General features: G+C 43.0%; 1 protein-coding gene and 1 pseudogene across 5 annotated transcripts in view; one reads left to right on the top strand and one right to left on the bottom strand.

Moving 5' to 3' along the window:
* The window catches only part of YEATS2 (YEATS domain containing 2), a 108,118-nt gene extending 91,407 nt beyond the window's left edge, over positions 1–16,711 (bottom strand). For 3 of the 5 annotated variants that reach the window (XM_088025227.1, XM_088025228.1, XM_088025224.1), the window contains exons 1-2: positions 16,549–16,711; positions 5,889–5,959 (exon numbers count right to left, since the gene is read on the bottom strand). The gene's annotated coding sequence lies outside the window, so the exon portion shown is untranslated. Of the gene's footprint in view, positions 1–5,888; positions 5,960–16,354; positions 16,376–16,548 lie in introns of those variants that run through there. The other 2 variants (XM_088025225.1, XM_088025226.1) reach the window with 2 other exon arrangements.
* Positions 282–1,804, top strand: LOC114207099 (small ribosomal subunit protein eS27-like; annotated as a pseudogene).
* Positions 16,712–27,900: the final 11,189 nt, after the last annotated feature.

Below are 27,900 nucleotides of genomic sequence, written 5' to 3' on the forward strand. Positions count from 1 at the left end.
AAGGTCTTGCCTTCTCTATTTGGTCTGCAACTAGTTTTAGACAACGTGAAAAAATCTTGGGCCATTAAAGAATACATTCTTAAAAAAAAAAAATCAACAAACCTCATTTTTTCTTCTTTAATGCAGATGGGAAAAAACATACCTCCTATTCTCTGATAAACCTAGAATCAGAGGTAGACACATCCTAGCAGATCTCCAAATCTGTTTCTGTGCCACACCGTTTCCTCGGTGACCCCCTGTCTCCTACAGCTTGCCAGAGTCTTATGGAATTATCTGTAAAGATGAGTGAGTCCAGCATCACCTTCACTCATCTATTCCATGGACCTCATCATCTGAATATTCTCCTCCTACCTTCCTAGAGTAGCTCCTCTCCAGGAGGGCTGGGATCTTTGAAGAAAAGAGTATATTATTTCACCCTCATTTAAGGGATAAAGCAAAACTCTCCTTTGCTCTTTTTGCTCTAAAACTAGGGAAACAGAGAGGAAAAAAAGAAGAATTTGGTTGTAGAGGAGTTGGGGTAGGTAAGGAAGAAACCACCAATGAGTTAACTTGTGCTGCCAAGGTCATTCGTAATTCATGTAGCCCTTGTAATAAAGCTTTTCCTGTCATCTTTGGGCACAGATTTGAGCTTCTGATAAACATGTTTAGGAAGATTTAGATCTATACTGTGACTTTTTAATAACTCAAGTCTGCTTCTGTCTAGCAAGAACAATACTAAAGTATACACATGCCACATTCAAGTATACACCAGCTAAGGCTACGAACAACTGCTAGGGCATGCCCTCATCATGATGTAACGAATAAGGGAATGGAATGTGTAACAAATGACATGTGGTGATGTTAAGTTTCAGATTCTTGTCTGACTTTGAGATTATGGAAAGGAAATATGAACAGTTGCTAGATATTGTCAGATTCAACTTTGAAACAAAATGTCCTATTAATCCTCTAGGTTTTGAATCAGATGAAACAAAAGAATACAGAGATGGTCAATGCGAACTGCTTAAAAAAAAAAAAGTCTGTTACTCTTTTTTTTTAAAGATTTATTTATTAATTTGAGAGAGCGAGAATGAGAGAGAAAGAGAGAGAGAGTACATGAGAGGGGGGAGGGTTAGAGGGAGAAGCAGGCTCCTCGCTGAGCAGGGAGCCCGATGCGGGACTTGATCCCAGGACTCCAGGATCATGACCTGAGCCGAAGGCAGTCGCTTAACCAACTGAGCCACCCAGGCGCCCTGTTACTGTTTATAATTAGTCTGTGAGAAAGGATTTTCTCCATACCATGGGACCAAATCCATATTCAAAAACATATGTAATGCCCATTCCTCTAATCTAAAATATTTATGTCATTTAAACAGACTCACTATAAAAAATAAATGGCTTGGGGCACCTGGCTGGCTCAGTCAGTGGAGTGTATAACTCTTGATCTTGGGGTTGTGAGTTCAAGCCCCACATTGGGCACGGAAGCTACTTAAAAAAAAAAAAAAAAAAATATATATATATATATATATATATAAAAGCAAACAGCTCTCTGGTGGTGATGACCTCTCCATGTGTAAGAATATCCCCTCACAAAGGACCTCTTGCACCGGTCCCCTGGCAGAGGAGGAGAGGAAGCACGAGAAGAAGCGCCTGGTGCAGAGCCCTACCTCCTACTTCATGGACATGAAGCACCCAGGATGCTACAAAATCACCTGTTCAGCCATGTACAAACAGTTTTGTGTGTTGGCTGCTCCACTGTCTCCTGCCAGTCTACAGGAGACAAACAAGGCTTACAGAAGGATGCTCCTTCAGACGGAAGTGGCACTAAAAGCATCCTGAATCAAGATGAGTGGGAAACCGTCCCAATAAACACATTTTAGATTCAAAAAAAAAAGAAAGAAAGAAAGAAAGAAACATTGTCAGAGCACCAGTCTGGCTCAGTCAGTAGGGCATGTGACTCATGATCCTGGGGTTGTCAGTTCAAGCCCCATACTGGGTGTGGAGCTCAAGTTAAAAAAAAAAGAAAAAAGAAAAAAGAAAAAGTAAATATTGTCAATTTAAACTCAAAAAGTACATTTTCCCTTATATTATATGTAAGAAAGCAAGATTACCCTATCATACCCATTCAAGTAACATAAACAAGTCAGAGTTTTTGAAAAAAGTTAAAGTCCAAAAGCAAACAAACCTTGTAGAGTTCTATCCTTTGAAATAAACCTCAAGAAAAAAATATTTTAAAAGGAAATTGTATAAATAAAAACAGAACAATTATAGGGGTGCCTGGGTGGCTCAGTTAAGAGTTCCACTCTTCATTTCAGCTCAGGTTGTGATCTTGGGGTCCTGAGGTTGAGCCCCACAGCTGACCAGCTCCATGCTCAGCATGGAGTTCGCCTGTCCCTCTTCCCGTGCTCCTCTCCCAGCTCGTGTACACACAACGCTCTCTCTCTCCCCCTGCCCCTCTAAAATAAGTAAATAAATCTTAAAAAAACAAACAAAAAAATCCAACTCATCTTGGTAAGCAAAAGAAGCCAGACTCAAGAGTACATACATGAATGATTCCATTTATAGGAAGTTCTAGGACAGACAAATTATGGTGAAAGGAAAACAGAATAGTTCAGGTGCGGATGATGAGGACAGACTGGGAAGAAGAATAAAAGAACTTTCTGGGGTGAGAGGAAATTTTTTATCTTAAGGGTGCATTTCACATAGGCAAATGTGAAAACTTATCCAACTGTACACTTAAAATCTGTACATTTCACTGAATTAAATTACACTTCAATTTACACAAAAACTATAAGGATATTTACCTACTCATGTTATCCCATGCTCAAAATCTGCCCATGGCCGGCCCTAACACTTAAGAATAAAATCACACTCCTTAACATGTCCTACAAGATCTTACATGAATTGGGCCCTGCCTCCCTCACCATCCTTAATCAATTAAGATCCGGACACATTGGTTTTCTTTCTATTCTTCAAATACACCTCAATCTTTCCTTAGGGTTTTGGTTTTGTTTAAGTAAGCTCTATGCCCAACATGGGGCTTGAACTCACACCCCCAAGATCAAGAGTCCAATGCTCTACCAACCGAGCCAGCCAGGTGCCCCTCCTTAGGGTTTTTGGACTTAAGGTTCCCTCTACGTGGAATGCTCTTTCCCCAGATTAGCTTTACTAAATCCCAGCTCAAATGTCTACCTTATCAAAGAAGGCTTTCCCTATTAATACTATCCAACATAGCTTTCCCTATCTTCCCCTCCAAAGTTCCTGGAAGCTCTCAATAAATTATTTGTTGAATAAATAAAGGAAGGGATAACAAATATATGCCAAAATATAAATACCCACAGGGAACATAACTACTAACTTACGATAACTTTTATCACTCTTAATACTTATAAATCTTTTTGATATTACTACATATTCAAAAGGATTATAGCTAAATGTTTAAAATAAAGGGTGGTCAAAGTTTGTGGGATTTTTTTTTTTTTTTAAGTAGGCTGCACAGTGGAATCCAACACAGGGCTTGAACTCAAGACCCTTGTGACCAAGACCTGAGCTGAAATCAAGAGTCAGAGCTTAAAGGGCTGAGCCACCCAAGCACTCCATGAGCCACCCACATGCTCTGGGATGTGTAAAGTTATTAAACACAGACATATGCAGATGAAAAGATAGCTGGCATGGCATGATTAATAATAAACAGGATAATTTAACGAAAAAAATTTTAATAGAGGTTATGTTACTATTAAAGGATACAGGGGGGCCTAGGTGGCTTAGTCTGTTAAGCGTCTGCCTTCCACTCAGGTCATGATCCTTGGGTCCTGGGATCAAGCCCCGCGTCAGGCTCCCTGCTCAGCAGAGAGCTCAGTCCAGCTCTGTGCTCAGCAGGGAGCCTGCTTCTCTCTCTCCCTCTGCTCCTCCCCTGCTCCTGCTCTCTCTTCCTCTCAAATAAATAAAATCTTTAAAAAAAATAAACCCAATATATATTAACCTTAAACAATCTATTTACAGATTATCCTTCCCCAAGTATGTGAGTGTACACTATATGTACATTTGCAAGGGGGCAGAGAAGTCAGTCAGGAAGACTAGTCTGGGGTGGGAGGGCATGGATTGGTAATACTTTTAAAATTTGATTTTATCATAAGATATTTCAGACATTCAAAAAATATAAAATGATCAGTGAGGGGAGTACTTAAAGACATTTAAAAGTATAAGTAATTTCCTATTTTTTAAAAGATTTTATTTATTTGACAGAGAGAGAGAGAGAGAGAGAGAGAGAGAGAGAGAGAGAGAGAGAGAGAACACAAGCAGCGGGAGTGGCAGAGGGAGAAGCAGGCTTCCCGCGGAGCAGGGAGCCCGATGCGGGGCTCAATCCCAGGACTCTGGGACCATAACCTGAGCCAAAGGCAAACGCTTAATGACTGAGCCACCCAGGCGCCCCAGTAATTTCCTACTTCTTAAGCTGAGTGGTAGCTAAGCAGGTTTTTGCTGCTTTATTATTCTTTTACTTCCTGGGGAGTCTGGGTAGCTCAAGTCATGACCCCAGGGTCCCAGGATAGAGCCCCATGTCAAGTGGGGGGTCTGCTTCTCCCTCTCTCCCCTTCCCCCCCAACTCGTGTTCTCTCTATGGTGCTCTCCCTCTCTCTCAAATAAATAAATAAAATCTTTAAAAAAACCATACTTCCTTATATATGCTATTTAGTATATATGAGTGCTCTCCCTCTCTCTCAAATAAACAAAATCTTAAAAAAAAACCATACTTCCTTATATATGCTATTTAGTATATATGATGTTTTAAAAATAAAACTTAAATAAAGACGAGCACCTGGGTAGCTCAGTCGGTTAAGTGTCTGCCTTCGACTCCAATCATGACCTCCAGGTCCTAGGATCAAGCCCCCCCACCCCCGCATCAGTCTCCCTGCTCAGCAGGGAGTCTGCTTCTCTCTCTCTCTCTCTCTCTGTCCCTCCCTACTGACTGTTCACTTTCTCTCAAATAAAGAAAATCTAAAAAAAAAAAACCTAAAGAAATTATGTACATTCATACTATGGAATAAATCAGTTCCACTACAATGTGACATATACCTTCCTAAAAATCACCATGCTGTGTAAAACTGTAAAATAAAAACCAAAAAGCAAGGGGAAAGTGGGGTTAAGGACACAACATTCAAAAATGTATGAGTGCCATAAAAAAGGGAATCTAGTAAAAACAGTAGCACAGTTATGGTTACAAAATACATAAATGTTACAATAAATATGGCACTTCACCTTGAAAAAGACCTCAAGTTTGCTTGTGGAAGTGGGCACTGAAAGGTTACAGCTTGTGTGTTACTGTGAAGTGGTAAGGAGGTAATCTGAAATCAATAGAAAGTTACAGCACCAGATGTGGCTCAGAACAGAGAAGTAAGCTGAGGACGTAGGAAGATAGCTGTGAGGCATGTGCCTGTGCGCAGCTGTGTAGTCCCTTTTGTGGCTCAGTTCAGCAAAGCGCAGTTTTCTGCATTCACCTAGCATTTCTTGAAGAAATCACACAAGCAAGTGTGAAATTCACATTATACTCAAATAGTTCCCTAATATATTTATCCCCTAATATATTAATTGGAGCAAATTCATGTTTTCTTAAAGCAAAACTGTAAGACTGAAACGTAGCCATGAAAAAGAATGTGCCAATATGGAAGTACCTCCAAAATAAATTGTGAAATGAAAAAAAGCAAGGTTCAGAATAATATGTATACTTTGATTCCTTCTTTGTAAACTAGGTAAGAAAAAATATTATTTTTTTTAAAGATTTTATTTAGTCATTCATGAGAGAGAGAGAGAGGAGCAGAGGGAGAAGCAGGCTCCCAAGGAGCAGGGAGCCTGATGCGCGGACTCGATCCCAGGAACCCTGGGATCATGACCTGAGCCGAAGGCAAGACACTTACCCATCTGAGCCTCCCAGGCGCCCGAAAAAAGATTTTTTAAAAAATGCTGGTATATGCCTGTGTAGGTTTTCCTGGAAGAAAATATTTAAAATATTAAAAAATTATTAACAATAGTTGCCCCTGCCCAGGGTAGGGATTTTGCTTTTTATGTTATTCCTGGCTATAACATTTGAATTTTCTAAACCTGTTCACGCATTACTTTAGGGAGGAAAATGCAGAAAGGACTAATCTGGGAGATGGACTATGGTTTTACTCTGCTATCTGAAAGTGCAGCATTCCTATGAAACCTTTTCTAAATTGAAATGTGTATCCCCTGCTTTCTGAAAGTGCACATTACACTACCTCACTTTTTCAAAAACCTTCATCAGTACCTGTTTTCCCTAACTGAAGAAATCAGAAGAGGATTTTTGCTTTTCTGAAAAAAGCCATGACCATCTTTCTTTGTAAAACCAAAGTGGCATAACATGAACTTTCAGAAATCAGGGGATACTTATAGAGGAGTCTTTGTATCTCTGTTTTCTTCTTCACTAAATGTTCAGAAGAACACAACTCCAGGGTGTGGAACAACTGGAACGCACATACATTGCTGTTGGGAATGTAAAGTGCTACAACCACTTTGGGTACCACTTTGGAAAACAGTCTGGCAGTTTCTTTAAAAGTTAAAGATACCCTACAACATAACCCAGCCGTTCCACTCCTAGATTTACCCAGGAGAAATAAAAGCAATGTCCAAACAAAAACTTGTAAGCACATGTTCACAGCAATTTTATTTTCAGGAGTCAGAAAATGGAAACAATCCAAATGTCCATTAAGAGGTGAATGATAAACAAATTGTGATATATCCATACAATGGAGTATTATTCATCAATAAAAAGGAATGAAATGATACATGGAGCAACATGAGTTAATCTCAAAATGATGCTGAGTGAAAGAAGCCAGTTTAAGAAAAAGTACATACTAGAATCATTCCACTTATATAAAATGCAAACTAGTCTACAGTGACAGAAAGCTCATCACTGGTTGCCAGGGGAAGGGACAATGACAGGAAGAGGGGAGAGGGATTATAAAAGAGCATAAGAAATATTTATGGGATGATACATATGTTTACTACCGTGATTGTGGTGATGGTTTCATAGGTGTATAAATCCACTGAAACTTCCCAAATTGTACACTTTGTGCAGTCTGTGGATGCCAACTGTACCTCAACGACACTATTTAAAAACAGCCTGGGTGGCTCAGTCGGTTGAGCATCCGACTCTTCGTTTCGGCTCAGGTAGTGAGATCGAGGTCGTGAGATCAAGCCTAGCACTGGCTCTGCACTCAGCACAGAGTCTGCTGGAGATTCTCGCTCCCTCTCTCTCTCTTCCCTCTCCCTCCCCCTCTACCTTTCTCCCCCTTCTCCCAGCATGCTCCGGCTAATAAATAAATAAAATCTTTAAAAACAACACACATACAGGGGCGCCTGGGCGGCTCAGTCGTTAAGCGTCTGCCTTCAGCTCAGGTCATGATCCCAGGGTGCTGGGATCAAGCCCCCGCCCCCCGCCCCCTGCATCGGGCTCTCTGCTCTGCAGAAAGCCTGCTTCTCCCTCTCCCTCTCCCCCGCTTGTGTTCCCTCTCTCGCTGTGTCTCTCACAGTGTCTCTGTCAAATAAATAAAATCTTTTAAAAAATAAATAAATAAATAAAAACAACACACATACAGACACACACAACTACTGAACAGTCTGCCAAAGAAACATATAAAGAATATACAATGGGAACCCTCATACATTGTTAGTGAAAATGGAAAATGGTGCAGCTGCTGTGGGGAAGTTTGGCAGTTCCTTAAAATGTTAAACAGAATCGGGGTGCCTGGCTGGCTCAGTTGGAAGAGCTTGCAACTCTTGATATCAGGGTTGTGAATTTGAGTCCATGCTGGGTGTAAAGATTACTTTAAAAAAAAAAAACAAAAAACTAAACTTAAAAAAAAAAAAGTTAAACAGATTTCCCAAATGACCTAGCAATTCCACTCCTAGGTATAGATCCAAGAGAACTGAAAAGACATGTGCACATAAAAACTTACATGTAAACGTTCATTACAGCATTATTCACAATAGTGAAAAAGTATGAACAACCCAAATATCTCTCGACTGATGACTAGACAAAATGTGGTATATTCATACAGTAGAATATTAAGCAATAAAAAATAATAAGGTGGGCGCCTGGGTGGCTCAGTTGGTTAAGTGACTGCCTTCGGCTCAGGTCATGATCCTGGAGTCCCGGGATCGAGTCCCATGTCAGGCTCCCTGTTCAGCCGGGAGTCTGCTTCTCCCTCTGACCCTCTTCCCTCTCATGCTCTCTCTCATTCTCTCTCTCAAATAAATAAATAAAATCTTTAAAAAAAAATAAAAAAATAATAATAAGGTACTGACACATGCTACACCATAGATGGATTGAATACAGCATGCTAAGTGAAAGAAGCCAGATACTAAAGGCCGCATGTTATACGATACCCTATTTACATGAAATGTGGGGAGAGGGGGGAACCAGAACTGACTGCTAATAGGTATGGGGTTTCTTTCTGGGGTGATAGAAATATTCTGGAATTAGATGGTAGAAATGGTTGCATAACCTTGTAAATATACTAAAAATCACTGAATTATAAATTTTAAAGTGATGAACTTTACATTATATGAATTACATCTTAATTTTTAAAAGTATACACACTCTTGGAGCATCTGGGTGACACAGCTGGTTGAGTGTCCAACTCTTGGTTTCAGCTGGGGTGGTGATCTCAGGGTCATGAGATCAAGCCCCACTGCAGGTCCACGCTCAACGCAGAGTCTGCTTGAGACTCCCTCTCCCTTTGCCCCTTGCCCCTGCGCTTGTGCTCATGTGCTCTCTCTCTAAAATAAATAAATAATTTTTTTAAAAGATCTATTTATTTGAGAGAGAGAGAGCACGAGTGAGGTGAGGGGCAGGGGGAGATGTAGGCTCTCCACGGAGCAGGGAGCCCGACAGGGGCCTTAATTCTGGGACTCCAGGATCATGACCTGAGCCAAAGACAGACACTTAAGCCAACTGAGCCACCCAGGTGCCCCAATAAATAAATCTTTAAAAAAAATACACACACAGGGGCGCCTGGGTGGCTCAGTCGTTAGGCGTCTGCCTTCGGCTCGGGTCATGATCCCGGGGTCCTGGGATCGAGCCCCGCATCGGGCTCCCTGCTTGGCGGGAAGCCTGCTTCTCCCTCTCCCATTCCCCCTGCTTGTGTTCCCTCCCTCACTCTCTCTCTCCCTCTGCAAATAAATAAATAAAATCTTTAAAAAAAAAAAAAATACACACACACACTCTCTCTCTCTCTCTCTCTCTCTCTCTCTCTAGGGGCACCTAGGTGGTGCAGTCAGTTGGGCGTCTTACTCTTGGTTTCTGCTGGGGTCGTGATCTCTGGGTCTTGGGATGGAGCCCTACATCAGGCTTGCACTCAGGGTGGAGTCAGCTTGGGTTTCTCTCTCCCTCTCCCCACTGCACTGCACGCCCATACACACAGGCTCTCATGCTCTAATACATAAATCTTAAAAAAAAAAAGTACACATGCTCTCAAACTATTTTTTTTTAAGATTTTATTTCTTTATTTTAGAGAGATGGAAAGAGAGACAGCACGAGTGGTAGGGGCGGAGGGAGAGGGAGAGAGAGAATCTCAATCTCCACGCTGAGTGTGGAGCCCGACGCAGGGCTGGATCCCACGACCCTGAGATCATGACCTGAGTGGAAACCAAGAGTCAGATGCTTAACCTACTGTGCCTAAGAAACAAATTAGATAACAATCACCAATGTATCCATAACTAAATGAAAAACATATAAATCAAGCTTAAGTCCCTCTTTGCATTCTCCTTACCCTCAGCCTTCACTACCAACACATACACAACAGGTCTCCCCACACACACACCCTTAGAGCTCATTCTTCAGGTAAACAGAATAAACAGTGCTTGGCTGGAGAACTAGTTCTACCTCTCTTTGTCTGCAGTCATCAAAGTTCGCATGCCTGAACACAATTACCTTTCAATGGATTCATATTTCACTCTACCTTCTCTCTTGCTTACTGAAATGCTATTCATCTTTCAAGAATCAAATCAAATTCCAACTCATCCATGAAGTACACTCTAGTCTTCAAAAACTTTTTTTTTTAACTTACAGAACAGATGTCATAGAAACAATTTGGTTCCTAAGTCTTATTTTCTATGAAGGAAAAATGCACTGACCCTTACCCTCTATTTGGTAGCAGTGTAGAAAACAGGATAAAAGGGGGCCAGGATTAAAGGCAGGAAGATGGGGGTAAATTCAAGGATTGGCAATGAAAATTCAAATAAAAATCTCTGGCTAAATGAGAATCCACTTTCTGAGAATCTATCCTAAGAAACTGCTCTGAATTTACTGTCATATGTGGGCTACACTTATAGATCTATAATTTAAATGTTCGTTCTCCTCTTCCTGTATTTTTATTTTATAATACAAGAGTGGAAGCAGTCTACAGCCAATTATAGTGTATCCAGTGAATGAATATGAAGGCATTTTAATATGAAGGGATATGATCTTATATGTGGAAAACCGTAAAAATTCCACAAAAAAACTGTAAGAATAAATGAATTCAGCAAAGTAGCAGGATACTTAATCAACACAAAAAAATCAGTTGCATTTCTCTACACAGTGAAAAATCTGGAAAGGAAATTACAAAAACAATTCCATTTGTAACAGCATCAAAATGAATAAAATACAGTTGACCCTTCCACAATGCAAGGATTGGGGGCACCAATCCCCACACAGTCAAAAATCTATGTATAACTTTTGACTCCCCCCAAACTTAACTACTAATAGCCTACTGTTGACCAGAAGCCTTACCAGTAACATAAACAATTAACAAATATTTTGTATGTTATATTATATACTGTATTCTTATAATAAAATAAGCTAGAGAAAATATTAAACCATGAAGAGAAAACACATTTACAGTACTGTATCAAAAAAACTCCACATAAAAGTGGATCCACACAATTCAAACCTGTGTGGTTCAAGGGTCAACTGTACTTAGGAATTAACTTAACCAAGGAGGTGAGAGACATACAGTGAAAACTACAAAACACTGCTGAAAGAAATTAAAAACAACATAGCTAGGGCACCTGGGTGGCTCAGTCGGTTAAGCAACTGCCTTCGGCTCACGTCATGATCCTGGAGTCCCTGGATCGAGTCCCGTATCAGGCTCCCTGCTCGGTGGGGAGTCTGCTTCTCCCTCTGACCCTCCCCCCTCTCATGTGCTCTCTCTCTCATATTCTCTCTCTCAAATAAAATCTTTAAAAAAAAATAAAAACAACATAGCTAAATGGAAACACATCTCATGTTTACAGATTGGAAAATACTGCTTAAAAGTCAGTACTACCCAAAGCCATCTATAAATTTGATGCAATCCTTATCACAATCCCAATGACTTTTTTTGTAGAAATAGAAAAACCCATCCTAAAATTCATATGGAATATCAAGGGACCCTGACCAAAACAATCTTGAAAAAGAACAAAACTGAAGGACTCACACCTCCTGATTTCAAAATGTACCAGAAGCTATAGTAATCAAAACAGTGTGGTATTGCCATAAACAGAAATAATACACACCAATGGAATAGAACAGATAGCCCAGAAATAAAACTGACCATATAGATGGTCAAATCAATTTTTACAAGAATGCCAAGACCACTCAATTGGGAAAGGACAGTCTTTTCAACAAATGGTGCTGGAAAAACTAAATATCTACATGCAAAAGAATGAAGTTGGACTCTTACCTAACAACATATACAAAAATTAACTCAAAATGGATCGAAGGCTTAAATGTAAACTTGAAACAATAAAACTTCAAAAAGCTTCACAACACTGGATTTGCAAAGATTTCTTAGATATGACCCCAAAGGCACAGGTAATAAAAAAATAAATTGGACTTCATGAAAATTTTAAAACTTTGTGCATCAAGACACTATCAACAGAGTAAAAAGGCAAGTCATAGAAGGAGAAAAAATTTGCAAATCATATATCCGATAAGAGATTCCTATCCAGAATATATAGAACTTCTAAAACTAAAAGCAACAAAAAACTTGACTCAAAGTAAGCGAAAGATCTGAATAAACATTTCTCCAGTGATAGACAAATGACCAAATAAGCACTTGAAAAGATGCTCCACATCAATAATATTAGGGAAGTACAAATCAAAACCACAGTGAGAGAGCACCTGGGTGGCTCAGTTGGTTAAGCGACGGCCTTCAGCTCAGGTCATGATCCCAGGGTCCTGGGATGGAGTCCCGCATTAGGCTTCCCCTGCTCTGCGGGGAGCCTGCTTCTCCCTCTGCCTCTGCCTGCCACTCCCCCTGCTTGTGCTCTCTCTGTCAAATAAATAAATAAAATCTTTAAAAAACAAAACAAAACAAAACACAGTGAGATTATCACTTCACACCCATTAGGATGGCTATCAAAAAAAAAAAAAAAGAATCAGAAAACAAGCGTTGGCGAGGATGTGAAGAAACTGGAACTCTTGTACAATGTTGGAGGGAATATATGTGCAATCCACTATGGAAAACAGTGTGGTAGTTCCTCAAAAAACTAAAAATTGCATTACTGTATGATACAACAATTCCACTTCTGGGTATATACATACTAAAAGAACTAAAAGCAGGGACTTGAAGAGATATCTGTACACCCATGTTCTTAGCAGCATTATTTGCAATATCCAGAAAATGGAAACAACCCAAGTGTTCATCAACAGATGAATGGGTAAACAAATGCGATATATACATATACTGGAATATTATTCAGCCTTAAAAAGGAAAGTTCTTTACTCAAAGAATACAAAAACACTAATTCAAAGGGATACATGCACCCCTATGTTTATAGCAGCATTATTTATAATAGCCAAGATATGGAAACAGCCCAGGTGTCCACTGATTAATGAATGGATAAAGAAGATGTGGAATAAATACACAATGAGTATTATTCAGCCATTTAAAAAAATGAAATCTTGCCATTTGCAACCACATGGATGGAGCTAGAGCATATAATGCTATGTGAAATCAGTCAGAGAAACACAAATACCATATGATTTCACTCATATGTGGAATTTAAGGAACAAAACAAATAAGCAAAGGGAAAAGAGAGACAAACCAAGAAACAGACTTAATTACAGAGAACAAACTGATGGTTACCAGAGGGGAGGTAGGGGGATGGGTGAAATAGATGAGTGCAGGGTAATGTACAGAAGTGTTGAATCACTTTACCATACCCCTGAAACTAATATAACACTGTATGTTAACTGGAATTAAAATAAAAACTTAAAAAATAAAGTTTTTTTAAAAAGGAAGGAAATTCTGACACATGCTACATACAAATGGGTGAACGTTGAAAACATTATACTAAGTGAAATAAACCCGTCAAAAAAGACAAATAGTTTGATTCTCCTTATATGAGGTACTTAATGTAGTAAAAATCAATCACAGACAAAGAAAGAATGGTGGTTGCCAGGGACTAGGAGAAAGGGGGAATGGGAGTTATTGTTTAGTGGGTATAGATTTTCAGTTTTATAAGATGAAAAGAGTGATGGAGATGGATGGTGGTATGGTTGCACACCGTTACAAATGTATCTAATACCACTGAACTGCACACTTAGGTGGTAAATTTTATGTGTATCCTACTAAAATTGAAAAAAAAAAGCATATGTAGGAGTGAAATGTTAAATATGGCTTTTCCATTATTAACCATGTCCTTCCTGATGGAGCATATGTAATAAACTCATTTATTCCCAGAAGGGAAAAATACTTAAGGGGGAAATTCTGCAAGCTCTATGTCAAACTACATGTTTTCAATAGCTAAAAGAACTCTTGACAATCAATTCCCATAAGTGATAAACACAAAAAGATATACACAGGACAGAAACAGAAAATCACCAATGGCCAATACATGTGAAAAAAATATTCAAATACACTAGTAATCAAGGAATGAAAAATTAAACAAGACACCATTTTTCACCTACCAAATTTAATTTTGGAGCAAATGGAAGTTAGGCATCTCAAAAAAGGCCTAGGTTTTTCTAATCCATACTCAGTATCTTCACTTCCTCAAGCCCCAACCAATTATTCCAATCTGGTTTCCACCTCCCACTTCTAGAACTCTGGATAATGATACCAATGACTACGGGTGCCTGCTGGCTCAGCTGGTGGCGTATACAACTCTTGATCTCCAGGTTGTGAGTTCAAGCCCCATGCTGGGTGTAGAGATTACTTAAAAATTTAAAAAAATCTTAAAAAAAAAGTAATAGTAATACCAATGACAAAGCTAACAACCTCCAAATCCAATTAAGCATCTCACTAAACATCTCAGAAGCATGGATGGACCAATTCTCTATCCTCTATGAACTTATTTTTCTTGGCTTTTGTAACGCCGGTCTTATGCCTTTTTTCCCTACCTGACTGGCTGTTTCTTCTGTCCTGTGTTCTTCTTCCCACACTTCTTCTTCCCATACTGCACCTCAAAGCACCAATTTCACTTCTCTATACTCTTCCCCTTGGTGATCTCATACAGTCCCCTACTTTTCAGTATCATCTATGTAATGAACTCCAAATTTTTATCTAAGAAGTCTTGGTTCTCTCCTCCATGAGTTCCCAAACCTGTACATCCAACTGCCTCCTCAATATACCAACTTCCTTACTGATAGGCATCTCACATTTAATACACCCAAAACAGAACTCATGATTTTTCCCACCTCAAATTTCTGTTCCATTTTTCTTCCTCTCAGTAAATGTCACAATCTACTCATAGTTGCTCAAAACAAATAGCAAAAAGCAAAGCATTCTCAGGGCATCTGGCTGGCTCAGTCAGTAAAGCATGCAACTCTTGATCTCAGGGTCATGAGTTTGAGCCCCATACTGGGCAAAGAGTTTAACTTAATTTAAAAAAATATATTAAGGGGTGCCTGGGTGGCTGAGTTGGTTAAACATCTGACTCTTGATTTCAGCTCAGGACATGATCTCAGGGCCATGAGATGGAGCCCCACTTCAGCTCCATGCTCAGCAGGGAGTCTGCTGGAGATTCTCTCTCTCTCCCTCTGCCCCTGCCCCTGCTCGCTTGGGCTCACAAATTCTCTTTCTCTCTCTCTCTCAAATAAAAAAATAAATCGTTAAAAATATATATGTAAAAAAAAAAAGCAAAGAATTCTCCCAGGTCTTGTTCATTCTACCTCCAAAATATTTTTAAATCTTTGTACTCTTCTTCATCTCTCCTGCCATGGACCAAGGTACTGCAAACAGCATCCTATCTCCTAGCTCCCACTCTTGCCCTCTTCCTCCACACAGCAGTCAGATTATGCTACTTGCCTTCTTAAAACCTTCAAAGAAGGGCGCCTGGGTGGCTCAGTTGGTTAAGTGACTGCCTTTGGCTCAGGTCATGATCCTGGAGTCCCGGGATCCAGTCCCGCATCAGGCTCCTTGATCAGCAGGGAGTCTGCTTCTCCCTCTGACCCTCCCCACTCTCATGTGCTCTCTCTCTTTCTCTCAAATAAATAAAATCTTTAAAAAAAATTAAAACAAACAAACAAAAAACCTTCAAAGGATTCCTATGAAAACTAAATCCCTAATCAGGGCATTATCTGCTCCTATCTTTGAAAGAATATACACAACCAAAAATCACAATATCTCTAGGCAGTAAAACTATGAATACTCTTCCTCATTTTGCTTGTCTGTATTTTTTAATTTCTCTATGATGAATACATGCTACTTGCTTATTAAAAAAGGATATTGCTGAATACTGTATATTACATTGCATTTTTACACCTTAAGGAGAAAAGAGAATGAAAATTGTAGGTAAACTCTATAACTGTTATAAGCTTAGATGAAAATACTAGCAAACACCTATAAACACTCTAAGAATGAGGCGTCAGGGCTGTGAGATTATTGGTGACATTTTCCTCCTCTGTTTTCTATTTTTTAACCTAATTAGACTCATGATAGAAAAAAAGGTTATGGTATAAACCTCATTCATTGTCTTCTGCAATCTGGCCACAACCCACCTTTCTTCCAAGTACTCACTTTCCCAAGCTTTCTACTCTAACCCCGCACTGTGTCACACCTCTGGTGCTCTAACTCGGGCATATCCCTGGAATATCCTCCAACCTTTCTAAATCCCACGCATCCTTCACGAGGGAGGGGGACAGTAAGGATGGCGACAGGTTGGAGGCAGATTTCCACGGTTCTTGTTGGTAAACCCACAACTTGCAGATGCTGGAGCCAAATCTCGTCTCCAATCCCACCACAGGCCACCAAGCTTAACATCCTGAAAGCTCCGGCCACTGGGGCTCAAGGGACCCCCATCTCCTCAGGGAGCGCTGTGCCCCTTAGAAGGACCCTCCAACACACCCAAATTCCAGGTTCCCGCTTCGGAGACTCCCCCCGACGGACACACTCACCCCGGAACCAGCCTCCTCCTCCGGGTCCTCAGCTCTCTGCAGTCACCGGCTCCCTCCCTCCGCTCTGCCGGGGCCGCGCGGCAGGCAGGGTGGGGGAAGGGAGCGCACGTGCCCGCGCCGCCCCCGCCCAGACAATGCCCCGGAGAGCGGAGCGCGCGCCCGGCCGGTCCGATCCCGCTCCCGCCAACACTCACCCTTTCCTCGGTCTCCAGCCGAAGCGCAGGGCCCGCCGGGCGCCGCGAGAGGGCACGAGGGAGGTGAGGGAGCGGGCGAAGCCCCGCGAAGCCGCCCCGCCACGAGGCCCCAGCGACCCCGGAGCCCGCGGAAGCACACGGCTCGGCGGAGCCCGCCCGTCCCTTTCGGCCCCGCACGTCAGCAGCAGGGGCGGGACGGGACGCGCGCGGCGGCGGCCGCGGGGACGCGCGCGGCCCCGGGGGCGGGACTTGCAGGGATGTGGGCGGGGCCAGGGCTCCAGCTGGTGCTGGGGCGCGGGCCAGGCGGGAGCTGGGGTTGGCGGTGGCCCAGACTCTGATCCCGGCCTGTGCTGCCGCACTGCCTGGGGAGTATGGATGTCCGTTCTGGCAAAGGCACCGTCATTTATCATTTTCCTTCCTAGAAATGGCGAGTTCCACCCTCAAGTTTGACAGAATATTCATTCTGCCAGCATATGTGAAGCTTCCACAGTAATAGCAGTAGTTATGATTTGTGTGTGTTTATCATCTTGTGCTAAGCTTTGTGTTAGGTGCTAGGGATATATATAACAATAATTATTACTAACCTATCGTACAGATGCAGAAATTGAGCCTCCAGAATGTTGGGACTTAACTAGTTTACACAACTAGTGAGTGATAGTCCATTAGATTCAATTTACCTCCTAAATATTTTTTTTAAAGATTTTTATTTATTTTTGCGCGCGCGCAAGAGAGAGAGCGCGAGCATGAGCGGGGGAGGGGCAGAGGGAGAAGCAGGCTTCCCGCTGAGCAGGGAGCCTGCCCTGGGACTCCATCCCAGGACCCTGGGATCATGACCTGAGCCAAAGGCAGAAGCTTAAGCAACTGAGCCACCCAGGCACCCCCCTCCTAAATATCTTTTGAGCCCACGTTTCCCTTTCTTTCTTCCTATAACACCCTACCTCAAGCGCTTTCATCTATCTGCCCAAGACTGCTATAGCTCTCCAGGGATCTGTTTCTGTCCCCTTTCACTCTGTTCAACTCACTATGTAAAGATTTTCCAGAATGCCTGGTGGGTCAGTTGGTTAAGTGTCTGCCTTTGGCTCAGGTCATGATCCCAGGGTCCTGGGATCCAGCCCTGCATCAGCCCCTTGTTCAGCGGGGAGCCTGCTTCTCCCTTTGCCTGCTCTGCCTGCTGCTGCCCCTGCTTGTGCTCGCTCTCTCTCTGACAAATAAATAAAATCTTAAAAAAAACAAAAAAATGATTTACCACTGGCACTGAGTAGTAGGTTTAGAGAGAGTTCACTTTATAATTTTTTATGCTTTACATGTTATCAAATTTTGGGATGTATTTAATGTTTAATAAAAATGTTTTGAAGAAATTTATTCCTTTATCTCAGATAGCAAGTCCAGTGCACTGCACAGTGTGCACTCAAAAAGCATTTGTTGGGGGCACCTGGGTGGCAGGGAATGGCTGGAGAATGTGACACAGAGCCTCCTACTCTTGGTTTCCACTCAGGTCCTGACCTCAGGGTGGTGGGATGGAGCACCTCCTCAGGCTCTGCTCAGCAGGGAGTCTGCTTGAGATTCTCTCTCTCCCTCGCCCTGTGCTCCCCACCCACCCCGCACACACCTGCACTCTCTCTCTCTCAATAAATCAATAATCTTAAAAAAAAAGTATTGATGTAATGTATGGTGATTAACATAACAATAAAAATTTAAAAAAAAGTATTTGTGGAATGAATGAATGAATAGTAGGGCCAGGAACTGACTGCAAAGCTCTGCAGGATAAGGGAATTGAAGGATTTATAATACATCACCCCTGGCCCCCTGACCTTGAGGTCTATTACAGGTAAAGACAGATTAATAATATTTATTCAGCACATTTTTATTGTGTTTCTCTTCTTTGTTCTGGCACTGTGTGCCAAGCACTGTGTTAGGCACTAAGGATCAGAAAGGAACAAAACAGTTCCTGCCCTTGTGAAGTTTATAGACAATGTGATCTGAAAGGCCAGGAAAGTCCTCCCTGATCCTGAAGCTAAGACCCAAAGAGAAAATAGGAACTGGAGAGGTAGAAAATAAATTTCATGGAGAAAGAGGTAGGGTAGGGGGTCAGCATGAGTGTGTCAGTGCTCCCCTGCTTTTGAGGTCTAACCATGAGTTAGGGACTGCTTTTAGGCAAACAGGCTTGAGCAAAGGAATGAAGGGCCTAGAGCAACCACCTGGCTGAATACAGACAGGCCCATCAGGCAACCCATCTCAAAATATCCATAAGCCCTAACTAACCCATGCGCTACTTACCACCAGGCACAGTACCAAAAAAAGGAAAATTCCATACATGGCCCTACCTCCTCACCGTCCCCCTTTAAAAGCAGCCCCCATCCACCGCTTCGTGGCAGACAGCCTCTTCTTTGCTGTCCTACCCGCCACTGCCTTGCCGTGTTTTCAATAAACTTCTATCTCCTTTGTTCTGCCTCAAGTGAATCCTTTCACTGCCCATGCCACCTGATCATCGCCCCACATTTGGGGGCCCCCAACCGATCGGACAGACACCACATGTAGACACCACATAGAAGTGTCTGGCTAGGGGGCGCCTGGGTGGCTCAGTTGGTTAAGCGACTGCCTTCGGCTCAGGTCATGATCCTGGAGTCCCGGGATCGAGTCCCACATCGGGCTCCCTGCTCAGCAGGGAGTCTGCTTCTCCCTCTGACCCTTTCCCCTCTCATGCTCTCTCTCTACCTCATTCTCTCTCTCAAATAAATAAAAATAAAATCTTAAAAAAAAAAAAAAGAAGTGTCCGGCTAACTGGGGGTAGGGGTGGGGCTAGAAACCCACTTCTCCTTGCCCAGCTTGGTTGGCTGCCTAATTCTGGCAGATACCTCACATGGAGCAGGGCTCAGGCGCACAGAGTGGTATTAGGGAGAGAGAGGACGCTGCTTCTAGCTGTCCTCAACTTTCAGATGGTGTGCCAGAAACCCAGACTTCTCTGTAGGCTCCCTGCCAGGCAAAGGAGTATGGCTGAGAGCCACGGATGGGACAATGCGCATTGTGCCAGGGACCAGGTGATCCTAAACCAGGGGCAGTGGGGGACTGATTGGCAGTGAATGGCTGGAGAATGTGACTAAGAACCCAAGGATGAGCAGAGCTGAAGCCCCCAGCAAGAGCTAAAGTGCTCCCAAGTCAGCTGGTGAGAGGAGCAGGGATGGAGGGATGAGGGTGAGTGAGACTCAGACTCCTGAATCTCAAGGAGCTGAAGCAACAGATCATGAGTTTGCCAGCCGACCTTAGCAGCTGACGCCAGCAGGGCTGTGGTGACCAGGAGTGACTAGGGAGCAGAAGCCAGTGAGGACCCAGACTACAGCTTATAGCTGTGCGCCCTGATCCGGGGCTCCTCTGGCCACTTCCTCTAAGCTTCCCTTTGATCCCACAGGCCATCTTGGGAAGTCAAGGTGGGGAAGGAAAAGTGCTGGCAGGACTGCAACTTTAAAGTGACTGAATGTTTACCCCAAATGAGATCTTTGAAGACCAGATAACTTTATTGGCAAGTTTAAGTTTAGCCCAGTCCCGGATAGCAATGAGAGCCTCTGAAAAAAGTTTGCCTCATTTAATGAGATATAACATAGCTACAGATTTTTACACATATGCACACAGGGTGCACATTTCCATAACAGAGGTAGGCTCTATTAAGGAACTGGGCAGAGTCAAGACAGCCCAGCGTAGGGGGAGCACATTTAATATGGAGGTGGAAAAGGCCTCCCTGAAAAAAACATTAAGTGAAACCTGAAGGCAGTAGAAGCAGGATAATGCCTGAGGCAAGGTGAGAAGGACACCCAGGGTAACTTAGAGGAGAGCAGAGGGGCTGGGGATGAGGCTGGGAGCAAGAGCTCAAAGGAGGTGGCGTTAAGATTTTGATCTTTGCCATAAGAACAACAGGAAGTCATTAAAGGGTTTGAAGCAGGGGTGTCATGTATTTTATTTGCCCTTTTAAAAAGATTGCTTACCTTGGCTAATGGGTGGGAATGACTGGAAGGGTGTGTGAACAAAGTGGCCACTAGACAGTTAGAAAGCAATCTGAGTCTCCCAGATGAAAAATGAGGATGGCTTACCCTGAACAGTGGAGATGGTAGGAAGTAGAGAGATTCAAGAATTGTGGATCGAATACCAAGAGACTTGGTAATGAACTGGGAGGAGACCGACCCTGCCAAGTCAAATGCATGTAGACAAAGCCACCATCCTTTGAGCAGACAGAGTCCTGCACAGCTGGAGGTTGGATTCCAGGCCCCTCCTTAGCCAGGCTTCTTCAGCCAGTATTCGCCCGCACATCGAGGGGAAGTAGGCCTGGGAGGAGAAGATTAGGAGGGAGAAAAACTGAGGCTGATTCCCCTCCCCCCCGGTTTCTGGCATTGGCAAATGGGGGATAGTGGTGCCATTTCCTGAGGAGGGGAGGAAAGTCTGAAGGAAGAATAGATTTTGTGTGTTGGGGGTGGGTGAATCAAGGATCCCCTTTGGGACATTTTCAGTATGAGCCATTCACCTGAAGAGGCTAAACAGGCATCTGTCCACAGGACCATGAGGCTCGGGGGGGATCCAGTGAATGGCGCTGTCAACATGCCTTTACCAGGCAGCTGGGGGGAGCTGCGAGATTGCTGTGAATGACAACACAGTTCGGAGGGCTTGCAGAGCCACAGCCTACAATGTCACACCTTGCTTCAGACAAGCCAACGCTCCAGGGGCACCTGGGTGGCTCAGTCGGCTGAGCGTCCACTTTTGGGTTTAGCTCAGGTCATGATCTCGGGGTCCTGAATTTGAGACCCGCGTTGGGCTCCAGGCTCAGCGAGGAGTCTGCTTGAGATTCTCTCTCCCTCTCCCTCTGCCCCTCCTCCTGCTCGCCTATGCTCGCATGCTCTCTCTCTCTCTCTCTCAAATAAATAAATAAAATCTTTAAAAAAAAAAGCCAACACTCCAAACATTGAGAAATTTCACATAAGAACCTGGATTTCTTCTTTTGTGAAAACTCAGAAACTGTGGTAACCTGGACCCAGCTTGCTATAATTAGATATTGGCTAACACCATGCTATCAGGCAGTGTTCCAAGCACGTCACAAATTTAATCTAGATAACTTTTTTCTTCTCTATACTTTAAGGAAGAGAAAAACGAAAGCACAGGAAGGTTGAGTAACTCGTCAGACTGCTAAGAAGTGGTGGAGCTGGGCGCCACAGCGAGGCCATCTGGCACCAGGGTCTTAGCCACACCACGCAGGCTGCTGGAAAGCTGCACCCCATTTAGGGAAGTGCTACTGGCTGCAGCGGGTGGCCCCACCCCCTCCCCGGTGTCCTCCTGCCCCCCCCAAATTCCATACCCAGCAGCAGTTGCCATGTATTGTTTTACTTGAGCTGTTGTTTTCAGATGTTAGAGAATTATTTCTCTGTACCAAGTAGAAAGTTAAAAATATTACGTTGATGGGTGCCTGGGTGGCTCAGTTGGTTAAGCATCTGACTCTTGATTTTGGCTCAAGTTGTGATCTCAGGGTTATGAGATTGAGTCCTATGTAGGGCTCTGAGCTGGGCTTATAGCTTGCTTAAGATTCTCAAGGTTCTCGGGGTGCTTGGGTGGCTCAGTCAGTTCAGAGTCTGCCTTCGGCTCAGGTCATGATCCCGGGGTCCTGGGATCAAGCCCCACATCCGGCTCCATGCTCAGCAGGGAACCTGCTTCTCCCTCTGCCTGCCTGCCTACTTGTGATCTCTCTCTCTCTCTCTCTGTTAAATAAATAAATAAAATCCTTAAAAAAAAAGAAGAGTCTCAAGATTCTCTCTCTGTGCTGCCACCAACCCTGTTCATGTGCGCGCGCTCTCTCTCTCTAAAAAGGAAAAAAAATTAAATTGACACGTGTAATTTCTATGGGTAAGAATTTAAAAATTATTTGGGAAATTTCTGTTTGTACATTATCTGATCAGATAAAACTAGTAAAAACAGATTAATATTCAGGTTAAATACGTATGAGAAACTCTTAACTATGTTTCCATGCTTCTGATACAATCATACTTCTGAGGTGATCTCTTATTCCCAAGTATATAAGATTAAAATGATAGAACTAAGGCAACTAAAATGTTAAGTAACTTTTACATTTGGAACGGTTTTATTTAAATAAGGTTGATCTCCTTAGATTGAGGTCAGGGAGATTTTGGCAATATGCTTAAACTTAGTTTCAACTCTTAGGAAAAAAATATAGTTTATGTAATCTCTTATAGCCTCTCAAGTGGGAAAGGGGGATGGGTGATTTAAAGATGTATTTATTTATTTTTGAGACAAAGAGAGCACAGAGGGGAGTACGGGGAGGGGCAGAGGGAGATGGAGAGAGCAGACCCCCCACTGAGTGCAGAGCCTAATGTGGGGCTTGATCCCAAGACCTTGAGATCATGACCTGAGCCAAAATCGAGTCAGATGCCTATCTGAATGAGCCACCCAAGCGCCCTAAGATGGGTGGTCTAGATTGCTTACCAGTGTCTTCCTTAGTAAATGTGTGGGAAGAAAGAGGGAAATATGGATGTTAAATGTGCATTAATGGGGAAAAAAGGCAACTGTCATTAACATTAGTCAAGAAGGTTCCAGGAGTGGTGACACTGACCCAGGAAAAGGAGCCTGTAGTTGGAGGGGCCTCACTCTGGGAGATGTGCGAAACAGCTCCTAGCCAGGCTCCAGTGGTGCAGGGCCTTGGGGGCAGACTGAAAGCAACAATCAGGAAAACAAGGAAAGCCTGAGAAGCATGGTGAACTCAAAGTTCTGCCTGAGGCCATAACTGGCTCAAATGGGAAATTGTTGCTAATCTCTGACCCAGAGATTCAGGTGTCCTGGCCTATTCCCTGGAAAGACCATCCACCCTTCCTAAAATTAACATGAGCGGGACCCCAGAGCCTTAAGGTAATGCGTTCCCTTATCAGGTTGCAATACTAATTAGACTTCTTAAATGAGAATCTCACTTATTTACAGCCCCAAGCAAACTGTAGTTAATGCCTGGGAATTACACTCAGGCAGTTAAAAATAAACAATTATTGGGGCGCCTGCCTGGCTCAGTTGGTGGAGAGGGCGACTCTTGGTCTCGGGTTGTGAATTCAAGCCCCACATTGGGTGTAGAGATTACTTAAAGAATAAAAAAACCTTTAGGGGCGCCTGGGTGGCTCAGTTGGTGAAGCATCGGCCTTCGGTGCAGGTCGTGATCCCGGGGTCCTGGGATCGAGCCCCACATCGGGCTCCCTGCTCAGCGGGAAGCCTGCTTTTCCCTCTCCTACTCCCCCTGCTTGTGTTCCCTCTCTCGCTCTCTCTCTCTGTCAAATAAATAAATAAAATCTTTGAAAAAAAAAAGCCTAAAGACTTCTGGTTTTAATTTGGTTACATTTTCTTATATTTTTAATTAGCTTTTAGGTGTCCAGTTAATATAGTACTGAGATATTTTCATTTATTTATTGTTTTTGAATAAAGATAAATAAGTGCTGAGCTTATTGATTGAGATGATTTTTTTTAAATCTTTTTTTTATTTTTTTTTTAAAGATTTTATTTATTTATTTGACAGAGAGAGACAGAGCAGGAACACAAGCAGGGGGAGTGGGAGAGGGAGAAGCAGGCTTCCCGCTGAGCAGGGAGCCCGATGTGGGACTCGATCCCAGGACCCTGGGATCATGACCTGAGCCGAAGGCAGACGCTTAACGACTGAGCCACCCAGGCGCCCGAGATGATTTTTAATATCCTTTAATTTCCTTGATGGTATTGACTTGTATGGTCCTCTGCTAGTTTTTATCATGATGTTTTCCTGGCTTCCTATTTTATAATCCATCTGTTCTAGAAATGCCCCCAAATGCCCTTAGTCAAGAGGTATAATCCTGACTGCAAATAGCCCTCATTGCCAAATATAATAAGAGGCCTCTGGTGACCTCAACTGAGCCAAAACAAAGAATGTTGCATATATCAGGTTTCAAAAATCGATTGCTGAGCAGAGTGCTATCCCGTTGACCCTGATACTGGAACTCTTAATCTGCCTTCACAATGGCAGATTTTGGGATGTTACCCCTGTAATCAGATCTCAGTTCCTCCAGTGCAAGTGAGCAGGGGATTTTAGCTGGTAAGAGCAATCTTCTACAAATTGACTTTGGCACTGATTCGAACCACGTGGGTAATAATTTTCATTCTCCAAACATCTCCGAACTCTTATACTTTGTATGACCATTATGATTCTCTTTCTATGCTTATATAACACCTCATTCATATGTTCAGAGTAAACTCACCCAGATTTGGTGTTCCCCAACTGAGCAGCAGATAATGTCAGAATAGTCATAAATGTGCCTAGAGAAGAACTGTTCACAGTATAAAAGGAACAAAAGGAGGAGAAAATGTCAGGGAATTTTCCCTGCTGTTTTGTATTGTATTCATTGTAGATAAGACCAAGTGGAGAATCTGAGCAGTCAGAGTTTGTATATAGAATGAATTTGGGTCTTCATGGCTCTAAATGTGGGCAGCCTGTTTTAAAGTAAAAAAACAAAGCACCAAACCCCCATAATATTGGGTATAAAAGCTGGGAAAACTTTTGTGTGACCCTTGACTACATACTGCTTGTACAGTGTTGACACTTTTTTTTTTATTTAAGTAGGCTCCACACCCAGCGTGGAGCCCAACATGGGGCTTGAACTCACAAACCTGAGATCAAGACCTGAGCTGAGATCAAGAGTCAGACGCTTAACCAATTGGGCCCCCCAGGCATCCCAATGTTGACATTTATATTTTGCATAAAGATTTATTTATGCAACAACAAAGGCATAAGAAGCTGTGCCTCTCCTCTCCCCTTGGGCCACCTTGTCTCTCTCCTTCATGAGCTCTTGCCTTTTTTTCTTTTTTAGATTTTTAAAATTTATTTGGTAGAAAGAGAGAGGGAAAGCACAGAAGGATAGTGGGAGGGAGACGCAAACTCCCTGCCGAGCAGAAAGCCCAAGGTGGGTCTCCATCTCAGGATCCTGAGATCATTACTGGAGCCGAAGGCAGACACCCAACTGACACCCAGGCGCCCTGAACTCTTTCCTTCCAGATGTGATATACACAGCAACTTGGTAGACTTCACATCCATTCTTGACCTGTTCTCCTTTGCCTCCTTCTATAGAAGCTGGACAGTTGAACACTCAATTTCCTACCCTCCCCTACAGCCAGGAGTAACCATGTGACTCAGTATCCAAGATGAAACCACAGTTCAACGAATGGAAACAACTCCCCAATCAGAGAAAGACAATTATCATATGATCTCACTGACATGAGGAATTTGAGAAACAAGACAGAAGATCATAGGGGAAGAGAGGGAAAAATGAAACAAGACAAAACCAGGGAGGGAGACAAACCATAAGAGACTCTTAATCTCAGGAAACAAACTGAAGGTAGCTGGAGGGAAGAGGGATGGGAGGGATGGGGTGGCTGGGTGATGGACATTGGGGAGGCTATGTGCTATGGTGAGCACTGTGAATATTGTAAGACTGATGAATCACAGACCTGTACCCCTGAAACAAATAATGCATTATATGTTAATTAAAAAAAATTTTTTTTTAAATAAAAGAACTCCCAAAGAAGGGAGAGAGTTGTTGCCCCTCTGTCCCCTTGATTTTGGATGTGATTCCTTTTTTTTTTTTTAAATATTTTATTTATTTATTCATGAGAGACAGAGGGAGAGACAGAGGGAGAGAGAGAGAGAGAAGCAGAGGGAGAAGCAGGCTCCCAAGGAGCAGGGAACCCGATGTGGGAATCAATCCCAGGACCCTGGGATCATGACCTGAGCCGAAGGCAGACGCTTAACGACTGAGCCACCCAGGCGCCCTGGATGTGATTCCTGAAGGTCCAGCAGCCATCCTTCAACCATAAGGTTATAAACCAACACCTTAAAAATAGTGGCACCGAAAGAAAGCAGGAGTCTGGGTCTTTAATGATGGTATTGAGCCTCTGTACCAGGTCTAGACCGTCAACTTGCTATGTAAGAAAAATATCCTTTATTTAAACAACTTGTAGCCAGGTTTTCTATTATTTCTAGCCTAGGACATTCCTGTATGACACAGGAGATTTCTTCAATGTGTTTCTTTCCTGATTTTCCTCAACTTCTCTGATAGTTCTTTCTCAATCTCTCTCCCATCCTCCTCTTTCTCTGCCAATGCCTAGATCCTGAGGTTTCTATGTCTTCTGTCATTGTTCTGGTCTCATTTCTTTTTCTTTTTTTTTTTTTTAAGATTTTATTTATTTATTTGACAGAGAGTGCGAGAGAGAGTACAAGCAGGGGGAACAGCAGGGAGAGGGAGAAGCAGGCTCCCGCAGAGCAAGGAGGCCGACGGGGGCTCCATCCCAGGACCCTGGGATCATGACCTGAGCCGAAGGCAGATGCTTAACCAACTGAGCCACCCAGGCGCCCGTAAGTTCTCATTTCTTTTTTTTTTTTAAGATTTTATTTATTTATTTGAGAGAGAGAATGAGAGAGAGAGAGAGAGCACATGAGAGGAGGGAGGGTCAGAGGGAGAAGCAGACTCCCCGCTGAGCAGGGAGCCTGATGCGGGACTCGATCCCAGGACTCCAGGATCATGACCTGAGCCGAAGGCAGTCGCTTAACCAACTGAGCCACCCAGACACCCAAGTTCTCATTTCTTGAATAATTTTCTCCATGTGTACAGCTTGAACTCCCCCTTACCTACCAATGAGTTTCTAATCTAGACCATAAATTTAGGCCTCTATCCTGAACATGGATCATTATTTTCAAGTACCTTTAAGACATTTCTCCTTGCATGGCCCTGAAGCAAATTCAGCCTATCCACAGTTACACTAATTTTTCTCCCCTCCAAAGCTGACTTTTCTTCCTTTCTCACCTATTTTGATTAGCAATTCCACCATCAACTCAGTTATCTAAGATAGAAACTCTGGAATCTTCTATTCCGCATTTACACTCACAAGTCTTATCCAATTAATTGGTCTCCAGGTGTTAGTTACTGAGTCCACCTTCTTAATTCTTGGGTTAATTCTCTCTCCTCTCCTCCCTCAGCCATTGCCCTGGGCCAGGTGCCCACTCTCTCACACCTGCATTCAAGCACCTCCTAACTGGTGTGTTGCCTTCCTGTTCTCCCTATCTAATGCATCTCAGCTGCCAGGCCAACTTCCTCCAACACAAATCTGACCACCTCTGCCATTTAAAATACCTTCCAGTGCCCCACCCCCCTTGCTTAGGGCTAGGGATTCTCACATTTTAGCATCTGCATTACCTGAAGGACTTGTTCAAACAGATTCCTGGGCCGTCCTCCCCTGTTTTTGATTCAGTAGGTCTGGAGTGGGTCCTCAAATGTGCATTTTTTTTTTTTTTTAAGTAGGCTCCAC

Source organism: Eumetopias jubatus, unplaced genomic scaffold (assembly GCF_037043125.1).
Source record: "Eumetopias jubatus isolate StellerSeaLion01/CBP00866 unplaced genomic scaffold, mEumJub1_p1.0 scaffold_1, whole genome shotgun sequence".
Classification (NCBI taxonomy): Eukaryota; Metazoa; Chordata; class Mammalia; order Carnivora; family Otariidae; genus Eumetopias; species Eumetopias jubatus.